This window comes from Parasteatoda tepidariorum, chromosome 12 (genome assembly GCF_982258835.1).
Source record: "Parasteatoda tepidariorum strain Cologne lab strain chromosome 12, Ptep-v5.0, whole genome shotgun sequence".
Classification (NCBI taxonomy): Eukaryota; Metazoa; Arthropoda; class Arachnida; order Araneae; family Theridiidae; genus Parasteatoda; species Parasteatoda tepidariorum.
The window spans coordinates 47,718,867-47,735,439 of NC_141766.1; positions in this window are offsets into that span (position 1 = coordinate 47,718,867).

Sequence of the window (16,573 nt, forward strand, 5' to 3'; positions counted from 1 at the left end):
AATATATCAGTGAAAGTTCGCCTTAATGCACTTTTTGACAAGAATTCTTGATAAATACATTTTTGCTCCAAAAGTTTCAAATAAAAATATAAAAAATAATAGTTTTCAAACTTTTACTTACCCAAGATGTGTGCATGGTATCAGATAATTCGAATAGTCCAGGTGCCATATACCTGTAATTGAGTTTCATTAACCGGATCAGAGTAATCAAAATCCTGTCAGGAAAACCAGATAATTGAAGGACAGTCCATTTATCTCTTTAAAAAATGAAATAGGATACTTTGAAAACAAACTAAATTGTATCATTAATATATTTTTTCTCTAAGAGTGAAAAATATAATTTATTTTTAATTTCTAAACTATCAAATAAAATATATTTACCTATGTATATTAGTAACATAATTTATTTTAAATTCGTAACTCTGTGCTCTTTTGATTTGTGTATGAAATTCTTGGGTTTCATGAAAAACTTTTCAGGGCCTGAAACTCAAATCTTCATGAAAGAGATTCATGGTTTTTCCTGTATTTACCTATTTTTCTATCCCTTATTTCCTCTTTGTTTTTCTAGTTTTGGAATATATTAAATTTCTTCCAAAAATTGTGGACAACTGTTACCCTAAGGCATACCCTCCAACTGCTACGGAATTTCCGTAGTTTCAGAAATCTTCTTTTCAGACGGTAGCAAAATTAATGTCTTATAATATTTAAAAAAAATTAATTTTAGCGTAACTTGTCCACTATTACTTATAAAAGTGCAGGCCATATGGCTAGATTCTTAAGTTCTGATAAAAGTTTTATGAGAGATCCATTTGCTTTAAAAGTTTCTACTTTGGTTCGCTACCACTAGAAAGAATTATTTTCAAAATCCTCATAAGTTGGAGGGTATGCCCTAAGGTAATGCAAATATATTTCTGCCAAGTGCATATATATTTTTTTTAGAAAAAATAACACTTAGAGTTGCACCTCTCCAGAAAAAATAATTACTTTTTCAGGGAAATATTCTTCTCTCTCGTTGATTTTACTACAGCCTGATGTTGACCATAGGTTCAAAGTTTTTTTTTAATTATGATTTCTCATTCAAGTCAGTTTTTTTTTCTAAATTTATTTAATATGGAAACTTATTCGATTTTCAAATTCTGGCAATTTTTTTATCTATTTAAATTATGCTTATTGCAATATAACAATAACATAATAACTACAACCCAATTACAATATATGAGTAAGATGATAACTACAATCTACTTACAATAGAAGAATAACATTTATAAGAATAACTACTATTTCAAATAAATTATGGACTGTCGATTGGTTCAAAATTAAATCACAGTTGCAAAAAATTGATACTTGGTCAAGAAAAAAATATCTAAATTTTTAGACCCCTTTATGGAATCCCAGGGTGTTGAGGACAACTTTCTAGGGACAAATACTCTAATCATAAGCACTATCATGGCTTTTTTCTTGTATTTACCGATATCCTCTCTGCTTTTCTTGTATTGGTATTCATCCAATTTTTTACATAAATTGTAGACATATGATTCCCAAGAGTAATGCAACACTGCCAAGATTATATTCTTAAGAAGCAAAATAACACATGGAGTTGTATCTCTCCAGAAAAACATTACATTGTCAAGAAAATATTCTTCTCTCTAGTTTATTTCACTACAGCCTTCGGTAGACGATAAGATCAGAAATTTTTTTTAACTGATGATTTCTTATTTTTGGCAGTTTTTTTTTTTTATTTTCCTTAATATTCTTAAGATGGACACTTAGAACCAATTCAGTTGGTAAATTCAGGCAATTTTTTTATCTATTCAAATTATGCTTATTATAATTAAACAATAACATAATAATTACAATCTAATTACAATATAAGAATAACATAATAACTACAATATAACAGAAACATAATAGCATTTATAAGAATAACTGCAATTTCTAATAAATTACGGATTGTCGATTGGTTAAAAATCAAATTACAGTTGCCAAAAATCAATACTTGTTCAAGAAAAAAATTCCAAACTCCCTAATTTTTGTTGACCCTTGCATGGAATCCCAAGGTTTTGAGGACAACTTTCTAGTTACAGATACCTTAATCATAAACAGATTCATGCCTTTTTTCTAGTATTTTCCCATTTCCTCTCGGCTTGCCTTGTATTGGAATGCATCAGATTTCTTCCTTAAATTGTAGATAACTGTTACCCTAGATTAATGCAACTGCCAAGTGGATATTTTTTAAAAACAAAATAACACTTAGAGTTGCATCAATTCTGAATAACACAACTTTTTATGGTAAATCTTCTTCTCCTTCGTTTATTTCACTACTACCCGTAATAGACCATTGGCTCTCTGCACAATAATATCGTTAGTATTATTTCCGACAATAGTATTATTTCTGGTGAGTTCCCGTTTAAAATTTTCTTTGTGATAAAACCACTTTGGACAACTTTTAGCCAACTATGCAACGTCCTCATCCGGATCTTGAGTTCAGTGGCTTCTAATTTAAGGTATTTCTCCAATATTCACTTCATTCTTTTTCTATATATCTCAGCCATATAAAGTGCCTCAATTCCATTATAAGCGAATATTCAAATTTCGAAATCATGAACATTATAGGCAAGTGTTCAATAATTGAAACGTGGAACACTTTCTGCTATTCATTCTTTTCTTGTAATTGCATCTTGAATAATTAATTCTTTTATCTATGAAATTTTATTAATTTAAATATTTGAAATAGAAGGGGGGGTTTATTTTTTTAGTTCAAATGATATATAAACAATAATTTTTGCCAGAAATAGCTCAAAAATGAACCCTATGGTTTTGAAACAACGAGAAATAAAATGTTCAAATAAAAATAAAGACTTCAGTGGGTGCAGCAGGCAAGCGACATTGTGAGGTGTATTAATCGGGAAAAATAACATAGAGTAGTTGAATAAATATGAGTATATAATATTTTATATAACAGCTTCCTTTCTCTTTAACTTCAGCATAACTAATTCACATTAGTTTTAAATATGTCTGCATGATATTACTGAACCTTTTTGACCTTTTTGTCGACCCCTACGGTTTCACGGAAAACTTTTTAAAGACCGAGACTCTATTCTTCATGAGACATATTCATCGTTTTTCTTGTATTAACCAGTTCCTAAATTTCCTCTTCGCTTTTTTGTATTGGAATCTATTAAATTTCGTACATAAATTGTAGACAAAGTGTTACCCTAGATTGATGCCACTGGCAAGTGTGTATTTTTTGAAAGCAAAATAACACTTACAGTTGCACCTCACCAGAATAACATACCTTGTTCCGAGAAATCATCCTCTCTCTTTCGCTCTGCAGCACACAGCAGACCATTGGCTCAACGATTTTTTTAAATTAGGATTTCTTATTTTTGGAAGTTTTTTTTTTAATTTTAGAGTGGTGCAACTGCGAGATGTGTATTTTTTAAAACACATGAAAAGACTCAGAGTAACACCTCTGACCGAAATTGCCAAATAATCTTCAAATTATCTCAAAACAGATCAAATAATTTCTATAATCTATTTCAAATTATGATAATCTATTTCAAATTATTTCAAAACAGATATTTTTTGATTATGTATGACTACATATATATTACTTGCAACGTTCAATATTTTTTTACAATATTTTAAGCAAAAAACTTAATATTTATCAGCAGTTTTGGTCGAAAGTGCCAAAAACCATTTTTAGTAAACCTTTTCTCAAAATATTTTTTCAAATCACTCAAGTGAAAGAAGCAGCTCTTAAAAATTTTCTTTTAACGTATACTAATTATATCTTCCAGCAGCATATACAAAGCAGTTCTTTTTAAGGAAATGACTGCTTTAATTTTTCCAAAATATATTTAATAAGGACTAACGGGAATTGAAGCAAAATACTTCCATACCAATAACCGCAATTTTAAATAACTGGTATGGTTCTAATTACAGATACAAAAAATTATTACTTATAATAATAAAAAATCCCGATCTGTCTGAACTCTTTTGACAATTTCATGGAACCCTAAGCTCTCGCAAAAAAATTTTTAGGGAACGTTACTCTAATCTTCAAGAAACTTATTCGTAATTTATCTTGCATGTGCTCATTTCCTTTCCTTTATTTCCTGATCGCTTTTCCTCGATTGTTTTGCAACAAATTCTTTCAATAAAATGTTGACAAAGTGTTACCCCAGATGGGTGAGAGTGCAAAGTGATTTTTTTAAAAAATAAAATATCACTTGGAATCACACCTCTCAAGAATAACTTTACTTTTTCTGTGAAATCTTATTCCTTCCTTCTCTGTTTTATCACGCTACAGCCAGTTGTAGACCAATGCTTCACAGAACAATAATATTCTTAACCTTAGTATTCGTGGCTTGAGAAACACAGTTTATGATTTTTTTATTGTATGATATCTTCTTACATCATCTAACTAACTATTTAATGTTTTCTTCTAGCTCTTTAGTTCGGTGGCATCCTTGTATAAAGTTTTTCTCAAATCTTCACTTCATTCTTTGTTCCATATAGTCCTGCCCTGTACAGTGTCTCAATTTTGAGAATAAAACTATTTTATTCTATTTAATTAAAAATAAAATTTCCCCATATAGTTTAATAAATTTTGAAATTGTCTCTTACAATCCTTAAAAACAAGTTGCAATCACATTAAAAAGTCGAGCTATTCTAGTCGCAGTAAGCAAACATAAAAATGTAATTTCGAACTTTTGGAACAATTTCGCAGAATGACTGTAATAGATGCCATTTATAATTAAATTTCCATAGAGAAACAAATCATATTTTTAATAAAGAATTTTAATAAAAAAATGCCACATTAAAAAAGATGAAAATAGTTTTGAATCAAAAGTATTTCTATTTCTCTGAAGGGTGCCTGAATTTAAGCATTTTTGTTTAGTCTGGAGATAAAACCATGCAATTTGTATGTAAATGATTAAAAAACGATTCTACAAACCACAAAATGTATAGTTTATTTGTACAAATATTTCAGCGAAAATTTGCCTTAATGCACTTTTTGACAAGAATTGCTGATAAATACATTTTTGCTTCATAAGTTTCAACAAAAATTTAAAAAACAATAATTTTAAAACTTTTACTTACCCAAGATGGGTGCATGGTATCAGATAATTCGAATAGTCCAGGTACCATAAACCAGTAATTGAGTTTCATTAACCGGATCAGTGTAATCAAAATCTTGTCAGGAAAACCAGATAATTGAAGGACAATCCATTTATCCCTTTAAAAAATGAAATAGGATACTTTAAAAACAAACTAAATTGTACCATTATTATATTTTTAAAAAGAGTGAAAATTTTTGGGTTTCACGAAGAACTTTTTAGAGACCACAACTCAAATTTTCATGAAAGAGATTCTTGGTTTTTCTTGTATTTACCTATTTTTCCTTCCTTTACTTTCTCCTTGCTTTTCTAGTCTTGGAATCTATTAAATTTCAACCAAAAATTTTAGACAGCTGTTAGCCTAAGATAAGGCAACTCTGCTAAGTGTATATTTTTTAAAAATAAAATGACTCTTAGTGTTGCACCTCTCCAGAAAAAAAAATTACTTTTTTACGGAAATATTTTTCTCTCTCGTATATTTTACTACATCCTAAAGTAGACCATTGGATCAAATATTTTTTTTAATAATGATTTCTCATTTTTATAAATTTTATTCTAAATTTTCCTAAATGTACTTAGTAAGAACTCTTTCATATGTTAAATTCTGGCCATTCCTTTAATTATTAAAAATATACTTAGTACAAAATAACAGAAACATAATAACTACAATCTAATTACAACATAAGAATAAGATAATAACTGCAATATATATTTACGATATAACAATAACATGATAATATTTATAAGAATAACTACAATTTCAAATAAATTATGGATTGTAGATAGGTTACAAAATCAAATTACAGTGGCCAAAAATCAATACTTGTTCCATAAAATTATTCCTAACTCCCTACACTTTTTTGATCCTTTAATGGAATCCCAGGGTTTTGAGGACAACTTTCTAGGGACACATGCTCTAATCATTAACATAGTCATGCCTTTTCCCCTGTACTTAAAGATTTCCTCTTTGATTTTCTTATATTGGTATTCATCCAATTTCCTCCATATTACTCTATTACTCTAAGAGAAGCTTCATGGATGAACATTGTTATTTTAGAAAGAGGAAGCCACTAGTTCAAATTACTTCAAATAAAATTTGACCCAGAGCAGCCTCTCGCCAGAATAACAATACTTTTTGTCGAAACTGTAACTTTCTGTCGAAACTGAAACTTTGTAAATATATATATTTAATCTATATTTAAATTAACGGTGAAGAGTGATAGACCCAAATTGTTCATCAACATAATAAATCATCAACATCTGTAGCTCGACAGCTTAGGATGGGTCTTGGTCTTCTCATGAAGTTTTTTCCAGGCTTACCGATTTAATACTAGTATTTTCCAATTTTTAGTTTTTAAGACCAAAGAGTCTTTTCAAAAGCCATCTATACATCTCAAATTCGGTCTACCTCTACTTCGTGTGCAAACTGATGTGGCATTCTAAAATCATAAATCTACTCAATCAGCATTTGCAGTCCTTAATTTCCTATATAAAGAACGAATTTTGCATGATCCAATTTTTAAGTCCTCAAAGCTTTCTCCAAATCGTCTCCTTGTAGTCAGTCCGTGTTTTTTTCCTTCTTTGGATTTCGTAACAATTGTTTTTTACAGTGAAGGGTCGTTCACCCTACTCCCTACCCCCAAGTCTCCAGATATAATACCCAGATGCAGGGTTCCCAGCTGTAACCCCAGACACTGGGTACCCATTTTTGTCGCCTCTTACGACATGCATGAGCTGCAGTGGGACTATTCTTTCAAACCCGGTCACCCTACGGGAAACTGTAATAAAACAGCAATCAATTGTAATTATTGTTAATACTGTAATATTATCAGTGCGATAGCAATAAATAGTAATACTAATAAATTTTTCAAGATATTAAAGTCTTTGAGCTACTTATCCAAAATCATTCATGCAGGCCTCTCATCATAGCTTAATATATTATCTTGTTTCAACTAGACGAGCGCTCTATAAGTAGATTATATCTTAAGTGATCATTCTTGCATTAGTAACTTTGCCTTCTCTGCAAGACTTTTTATTTAATTGATCGAACAATGGAACGAGCTTAACATCAGTGATTCTAGCTTGGATCATACCTAAAAGTACGTCTTTCTAGATCACATGTAATAGTGATAAATTAAGAGCTAGAAAAACAGAAATTTAGTATATACCTATATCGCCCAAAAGCAGTCAAAATAACTGGATTTCAAAAGAATAAAAAAGGGGTAAATACCCCTAGAGCTACTTCAAGTGTGAACATTGTAAACGTAGCCAGAAGTTGCAACTGCGGCCATCAACTTCCGGAACTGGGATTTTCAAACATATGTTTAACATTTTACTTTAATGATGCAACTATTGCTCTAAGAAAAGCTTCACATGTGAAGATTGTTAATTTGGACAGAGGCTGCCACTGTGCTCAATACTTTCAAATAAAATTGGACACAGAAGCAGCATCTCCCCAGAATAAAATTACTTTTTGACGAGACTGTTACCCATGGATGATGATATTTTTGTGTCAGAAAGGTTACTAAAACAAGATTCGTCCAACAATATCTTCTCTTTCAAATTTCACTCTTTTAAAGAAAAATATAAAATAAACATCTACCTCTGGAATTCTTAACCATATGTTTAAACATTATTTCCTTATGTTAATTTATTACCTTACGAAAAAATTTTATATATGTTCAAAGGAATTTTTGAAAAATAATATTGCCTTTTAAGAATATTTACCTTGAATAACATCAGTTTCCATATTTTGGATTTGCAAGATATATCTTCATTTTTCTTCTTAATGACCTTGAATTACCTAGAATAACATTATGTTCTATGTTATATATTTGCATGTTGTATTTTCATCTTTCTTCTTAATATCACATCCTCGAATTATATTTTATTCCTCTCATCACATTATGATCTTCGAATTATTATTATTCGTGTCTTTATGACTTCCCCAAGGAAAGTTCCCGAAAGAGTCATTAAACAAATATATTTTTCAATCTAATCTCAATCTATGATCAAGATCATAACCTTGTAATTTCGAGCCTAACCCAGAAAACATGAGAACTCCTGGTTCAAGCAGTATAGCAAATTTGTTTCATAGAGGACTGTGATCATTAGTATCTTTCAATTACTTAAATTAAATTCCATGAAAAAGTTGTGGACAAAAATGTCAACCTAGACAGATGCTGAACAAACTGTAACATATTATTTGAAATAAAATAAGTCGCAGGGCAATATACTTTTAATATAGAAAGTGTTTCAAAATAACATTTGTCTTAGAGCATCTTCTCTAAAAAATATGACTCTTTTGAAAAAAGACGAAAGCTGTACATCAACCAACGGAACGGGAATATTCAAGCATATGTTTAAAAGTGTGATTTTATTAAAACTGTGAACCTAAGAGAATCTTCATGTTTGAACAATTTAATCCCAGACACAGGTTGCGACTGTGACTTATAGTTTAAAATAAAATAAGTCACACAACTACATGGTTCCCGAATAACATTACCTTTTCACGAGATTCTTGCAACAGCGAAAAGACATTGCTATTTTTTATAAATGAAAATATTTTTGAAAAGACATTTTTTTTTTGCTGCAATCCAGAGGCAATTCCGGAATATTACTAAATATCTATTCACAAAAATAATTTTGGAGTAATTGAATTTAAATTACTACCTTAGGAAAAAATTATCACTAATCTCAAAAAGTCCTACCTTTTTATGTTTCTTTGTGTAAGTCCTGTGTTCGAATCAAGGAGAAGTCATGGAAATTCCTTCATTCTGTGAACTATCTGTCCTTTCTGTGGAAGCAAAGATGACTCATCTAATAAAGTCTCCCTGAAAGCATGGCCAACAAATCTGCTCTACTGATACCTAAAAATGACGAGTGTCAATCAGAAATGGAAAAAATGATTTTCTGTGAATTAACATATCAAGCGTTCTTGAAATATTTCTTTTAAATTATTGCATCTTTGACTCTGTCATCTGGATAAATATTATGCATTTAAAGGGAAAGATAAGAGAAATAACATCAGAGGAAATAAAAGCAATACGATTCAGCTTTTACCAAGATAGCAGTGAAACACTAAATTAAAATTTAAAAACTCTAAAGTTAGTTATAATGTCTATCAATAGTTTAATGCAGTAAGCAGCTTTAAAATGAAAGCAATACAATTCTGATTTCCTCGTAAAGGGGGAGGGGACACTGAATTAAATATCAGTGTTTATAGATATAAAAGACGATCAAGATATGAATAAATCATTTGCAAAACAATAAGTTCTGATTTTAAAGGTAATACCCTTGAAATACGTTTACTTTGTCTATCTAGGTAAGTTCACTCAGAACTAAGAAATCACTTACCTCGTTTTATCCATATTTCTTTTCAACGGGAGACGATATTTTCTTAAGTTATTAATTTAAACAAGGAATCATTTATAATTATGTATGGTTTAAAGCTTATTTATGAAATAACTAAACGATTAAACGATTTATATTTTATGCCATCTTAAAATCAAGAAATCTTTTGAAAAGCAGCAACTTTTGAATTAAAGTTTAATCAATTTGAATTTTTCAGCTCTTATAACTGACGTTAAGCAGCCGACCTATGTTTGAGTCTAAGACAGTCAAAGTTAATGTCCACAGCCTTGTAAATTGGAACCAAACCCAGAAGACATAGGAACTCCAGGTTCAAACATCAAGGGGAATTAGTTTTGTAGAGGATAGTGATTGGAGCAAGCATTGTTATCCTAGACAGAGGCTGAAACCACCTTGATATATTATTAGAAATAAGATATGTCACGGAGCAGACTCTCTCCAGAATAACTTTCTTTCTGACGCAACTTCTCTCCGTGAAGGACGACAATTCTGAGTCAGAATAGGTTTTAAAGCAAGATTTACCAAAGAGCATCTCTTCTGAAAAACATAACTTCTTTTCGGAAGCAAAACTCTTCTTCTTTCCTATACATCAAGCTCCGGAACTACGATTTTCAAACATATGTTTAATAGGTGTTTCACTAATGAGGCTATTACCCTAAGAGAAGCTTCTTGGGCGAATATTGTTATTTTAGACAGAGGAAGCAGCTGTGTACAATTACTTCAAAAAAAATTGAACACAGAGCTGCCTCTCTCCAGAATAACATTACTATTTTGACGGGACTGTTACTCAAGGAGGACGTTATATTTGAGTTGGAATTGTTTTGAAAAAAAGATTTATCAAACAAAATTTTTCTGAAAAACTTTTATCTAACATTTTTTTCAGGACAGCAGGAGACCCTTGACTCTCTGATAAAGGGTATTTGAAAGCATTTATTTGCCGTATAATCAAATCAGCATTACATTTGTAATTACTTACAAATGCTCATCTTTTTCACTTTCAATTCAGAATATACTAATTAAAAAAATTAATTTTTCTACTTCTTTTTTCACTGACATTTTAAGCATACAAATTTCCCAAATGGAAATATATTTTTGGACCACGAAAAATAAAATATTCAGATGAAAATGATGAGCTTAGTTGATGAAGTAGGTAAGAGACATATTAAGGGGATAAGGTAGATAACTTTTTCCAGGAAATCTTCTTCTCTCTCTCACTACAGCCCACAGTAGACCATTGGCTCAGCAATTTTTTTTACATTAAGGTTTCTTATTTTTTGCAGTTTTTTTTTTAAATTTTAGATTGGTGAAACTGCCAGGTGCTTTTTTTAAAACACATGATAAGACTTAGAACAACACCTCTGACCAAAATTGCTAAATAATCTGTTTTTTACTTCAAATTATTTCAAAACAATTATTTCTAAGATTATGTATGACTAAAAATATATTCCTTGCAAAGTTCAATATTTTTTTATAATATTTTAAGCAATAAACTTAATATTTATCAGCAATTTTGGTCGAAAGTGCCTAAAACCGTTTATAGTTAACCTTTTCTCAACATACTTATGCCAATCACTCAAGTAAAAAAAAAAGCTCTTAAAAATTTTCTTTTAACTTATACTAATTATATCTTCCAAAGCAGTTCTTTTTAGGAAAATGAATGTTTCAATTTTTCCAATATATACGTACAAAGGACTCCCGGGAATTTAAGCAAAATACTTTCATACCCATAGCCGCAATTTTAAATAACAGTCATAATTCTAATTACTGATACAAAAAATTATTACTTATAATAAAAAAAAATTCCGATCTCTCTGAACTCTTTTGAAAATTTCATGGAACCCCAAGCTCTCGGAAAAAAATTTTTAGTGAACAATACTGTAATCTTTAAGAAACTTATTCGTGATTTTTCTTCTATGTGCTCATTTCCTTTCTTTATTTCCTGTTCGCTTTTCCTCGATTGTTATGCAACAAATTCTTTCAATAAAATTTTGACAAAGTGTTACCCCAGATGGATGGGAGAGCCAAGTGATTTTTTTAAAAAATAAAAAAGCACTTGGAATCGCACCTCTCTAGAATAACTCTACTTTTTCAGTGAAGTCTTCTTCCTTCCTTCTCTGTTTTATCACGCTACAGCCAGTTGTAGACCAAAGGCTCACTGAACAATATTATTCTTAACCTTAGTATGCGTTACTTGAGAAGCACAGTTTATGATTTTCTTATGGCATGATCTCTTCTTACATCTTCTAACTAACTCTTTAATGTTTTCTTCTAGCTCTTTAGTTCGGTGGCATCCTTGTTTAAGGCCTTTCTCAAATCTTCATTTCATTCTTTGTTCTATATAGTCCTGCCATGTACAGTGTCTTAATTTTAAGAATCATATGATTTTTTGGATTTAATTACGCATAAAAGATTCTAATTGTGAAATTAATTTCCAAATTGTCTCTTGCAATCCTTAGAAAATAGTTACAATCACTTTAAAGAGTCGAGTTTTTCTTGTCGTTGTAAGAAAACATAAAAGAGTTATTTCCATTTTCTCGAACAATTTTTATAGAATGACTTTAATAGCTGCTATTTATAATTAAATTTAGATAAGGAAACCGTACATATTTTAAATAAGGAATTTTAATAAAAGAAATCCGCATTAAAAAAGAGGAAACTAGTTTTGATTCAAAAGTATTTGTTATTCTCTGAAGGTTTCCTGAATTTAAGCATTTTCGCTTAAGCTGGAGTTAAAATCGCACAATTTATATGGGAGTGATTAAAAAATGATTCTTTAGACCATAAAATTTAAGAATCATTTGAATAAATATTTCAGTGAAAGTTTGCCTTAATGCACTTATTGACAAAAATTGCTGATGAATATATTTTTGCCTCAAAAATTTAAAATAAAAATATAAAAAAACAATAATTTTTAAACTTTTACTTACCTATGTCGGGTGCATGGTGCCATGTACCTTTAATTGAGTTTCATTCACCGGATCAGATTAATATGGAATAGAGTAATTGTCAGGTAAGTCGGATAATTGCCGGGCTGTCCATTTATACCTTGAAAAAATGAAATAGGACACTTTAATAACATAATTTATTTTAAATTCGTAACTCTCTGGTCTCTTTTGATTCTAGTATGAAATTCTTGGGTTTCACGAAAAACTTTTTAGGGACCGAAACTCAAATCTTCATGAAAGGGATTCATGGTTTTTCTAGTATTTGCCTATTTTTCTTTCCCTTGTTTCCTCTTTGCTTTTCTACTTTTTTAATATATTAAATTTCTTCCAAAAATTGTGGACAACTTTTACCCTAAGGTAATGCAAATCCGCCAAGTGTATATTTTTCTTCTAAAAAATAACACTTAGAGTTGCACCTCTCCAGAAAAAATAATTACTTTTTCACGGAAATATTCTTCTCTCTCGTTTATTTTACTACAGCCTGAAGTAGACCATTGGTTCAAAGATTTTTTTTAATTACTATTTCTCATTTATGGCAGTTTTTTATTATTTTCCTAAATTCATTTCATAAGGAAACTTATTCGATTGGTAAATTCTGGCTATTTTTTTATCTATTCAAATTATACTTATTACAAAGTAAATTGCGCCCTCTCACCTTCTGGAGCTACTTCAGTATTGTATTGGACTGCAAGACGCCTTATGTCTGAGAAGACGATGGCGGGCGTAATTTTAAAAAAATATATATATTATTACAATCTAATTACAATATAAGAATAACATGATAACTACAATATAATTTCAATAAAATAGTAACATAATAACTAATATATAATTACAATATAACAATAACATAATAGCATTTATAAGAATAACAACAATTTCAAATAAATTACGGTTTGTCTATTGGTTAAAAATCAAATTATAGTTGCCAAAAATCAATACTTGTTCAAGAAAAAAATTCCTAACTCCCTAAACTTTTTTGACTCTTTTATTGAATCCCAGGGTTTTGAGGACAACTTTTTATGGACAGATACTCTAATCATAAACAGATTCATGCCTTTTTTCTAGTATTTTCCCATTTCCTCTCGGCTTGCCTTGTATTGGTAAGCATCAGATTTCTTCCGTAAATTGTAGATACCTGTTACCCTAGATTAATGCAACTGCCAAGTTGATATTTTTGAAAAACAAAATATCACTTAGAGTTGCATCAATCCTGAATAACACAACTTTTTAAGGTAAATCTTCTTCTCTTTCGTTTATTTCACTACTGCCCGCAGTAGACCACTGAACTCTGAACAATAGTATCCTTAGTATTATTTCTGACAATAGTATTATTTCTGGTGAGTTCCAGTAAAAAATTTTCTTTATGATAAAACCACTTGGGACAACTTTTAGACAACTATGCAACGTCCTCATCCGGATCTTGAGTTCAATGGATTCTAATTTAAGGATTTTCTCCAATATTCGAATCATTCTTCTTCTGTATATCTCAGCCATATAAAGTGCCTCAATTTCATTTTAAGTGAATATTCAAAATTCGAAATCATGGACATTATAGGCAAGTGTTCCATAATGGAAACGTGGAACACTTTCTGCTATTCATTCTTTTCTTGTATTTGCATCTTAAATAATTGATTCTTTTGTCTATGAAATTTTATTTATATAAATATTTAAAATAGAGTCGGAGGGTTTTATGTTTTTAGTTCAAATAATATATAAACATTAATTTTTGCATGAAATAGTTCAAAAATGAACCCTACGGTATTGAAAATACGAAAATGAAAATGTTCAAATAAAAATAAAGATTTTAGTGGGTGCAGCAGGGAAGTGACACTGTTAGGTGTATTAATCGGGGTAAATAACATAGAGTGGTTGGATAAAAATGATTATATAATATTTCATGCAATGGAATTGGTTTCCTTTCACTTTAACTTTAGCATAACTAATTCACATTAATTTTAAATATGTTTGCATAATATTTCTAAACCCTTTTAACCTTTTTGTGGAACCCTATGGTCTCACGGAAAACTTTTTAAACACCGAGACTCTATTGGTCATGAAACATATTCATGGTTTTTCATGTACATCTCCTCAGAGCAACATAATTTCTTCTTTCTTTATTCCATCATGGCACTTCAGACAACAGTGTACCCTAGACTCACTGAAAAAAGGTATTCCAAAGCATTCATCTGCAATATATTCTAATCAGTACTTCATTTGCAAAATTCAAAATATACTAATGACATTTTTTTTACATTTTTTTGCTCCTTTTTTTCACTGATACTTTAAATTTATATTTTTAACAATCATGCGATTTTATGTTGAAAACGTGTTATCCTAAGAAGATGATCACTCTTGGTAATATTGCTTAACAACAGAATAATACCAAGTGTAACATCTCCCTAGAACAACATACTTCCTTCTTCTATTTCAATTATGACAATACAGACAGCAGTAGACCCTTGACTCACTTAAGAAGATTACTCTGATGCAATCATTTACTATTTACATTAATCACTATTTTATGTGAAATTATTTATAAATGCTTCTAATAATATTTATCCGAAATTTTCAATTCTTCTCTTGATATTTCCGGGTCAAATTTTAATACTATGTGACCTTTTGTAGGATCATCTAAATATCGTTTTCACATTCCCAATATTGGAATCATGCAAAAAAAGAACAATTTCATGACTAATATGATTTTATCCGTTTTATAAAACTATAAGGTTGACTAATGCAAAATTAATTTTAAACTCTCTTTTGCCAAGTTGAAATATTTGCTTCAGTTTTAAACATATTTACAAAACAAACACTTCATATTTTAAAGGCAATACGCCTGAAATAGGCTTATTATGTCTATCTATGTAAGTTTTCTGAGAATTAAGAAATCCTTTACTTATTGTATCGATATTTCTCGTCAACAAAAGTCGATATTTGTTATTAACTTATTCTTTTTTTTTTTGCTTACCGGAAATCATTTATATTTTAGTACCTCAAAAATATCTTCTGACAGGATAGTTATTCAAAAGAGAAGTAGCCTCTGGGCAATATTTTTTGAAAATTAAATATGCCTCAGTGCAACTTTTTTTCCTAAATAACATTACGCATTAGTTACTGAATGTATCCTTGGAAGCGTATTCTAGAAATAATTAAGCTATTCAGAAATTTATATATTACTCCAGTGAAATATCTTGAATGAAATATCTTCAGTGGTAGACGGATCATGGGTTAGAGTCCCATAGCCGTCACGCTAGCCATGAGATGTTTTCGTGGCCTTCCTTTCCATGTAACGCATTTGCGAATTAGTTCCATTAAAAAGTCCTCAATGAACGCACATTTCTCCCAATATTTGATAAAGGTGTTCCCTTCAATTCCGGATTAGGTTCAAATATTCCAGGCTACGGAGTTGAACATTATAGGTTGTAAACCCAAAATATTGGGTCAGCTGTTCAACGACGGATATAAAAAAAAAAATTCTCACGTTGTCGATTTTTTTGCTGTGAGCGTACACCAGGTAACGGTTTCATCAAAAACTAAGAAAAATTCGTGAATTATGGAAATGTACTTTTTTATAGTACAATAGCAATAAATAGTAAAACTGATTACGTTGTAACAGTAATAAAGTTTTTGTGCTACTTACCTTAAATCGTTCTCGCAAGACTGAAATTATAGCGTATTATTTTATCTTGATTTAGCTTGAGGAAAGCTCTATCCGTGGATTGAAACTCAAGTGATGACCTTTCTTGTACTGGTCACAAGGCCAGTCTTCCTCCTAGTTTTTTTTAACTAATTAAACAATGGAACAAGCATAATAATCATTAATTCCAACATAGATCGTGCTTTAAAATAAGTTTTTCAACTGTCAGCCTAGACAGATGCTGAACCCACTGCAACTTATTATTTTAAATAAAATAAGTCGCAGGGCAACATACTTTTAAGATAAAAAGTGTTTCAAAATAACAATTGTCATAGAGTATCTCCTCTAAAAAATATGACTCTTTCGAAAAAATACATAAGCTGTACATCAACCTACGGAACTGGAATATTCAAGCACATGTTTAAACATGGGATTATATTGAAACTGTTAACCTAAGAGAATCTACATGTTTGAACAATTTAATCTTAGACAGA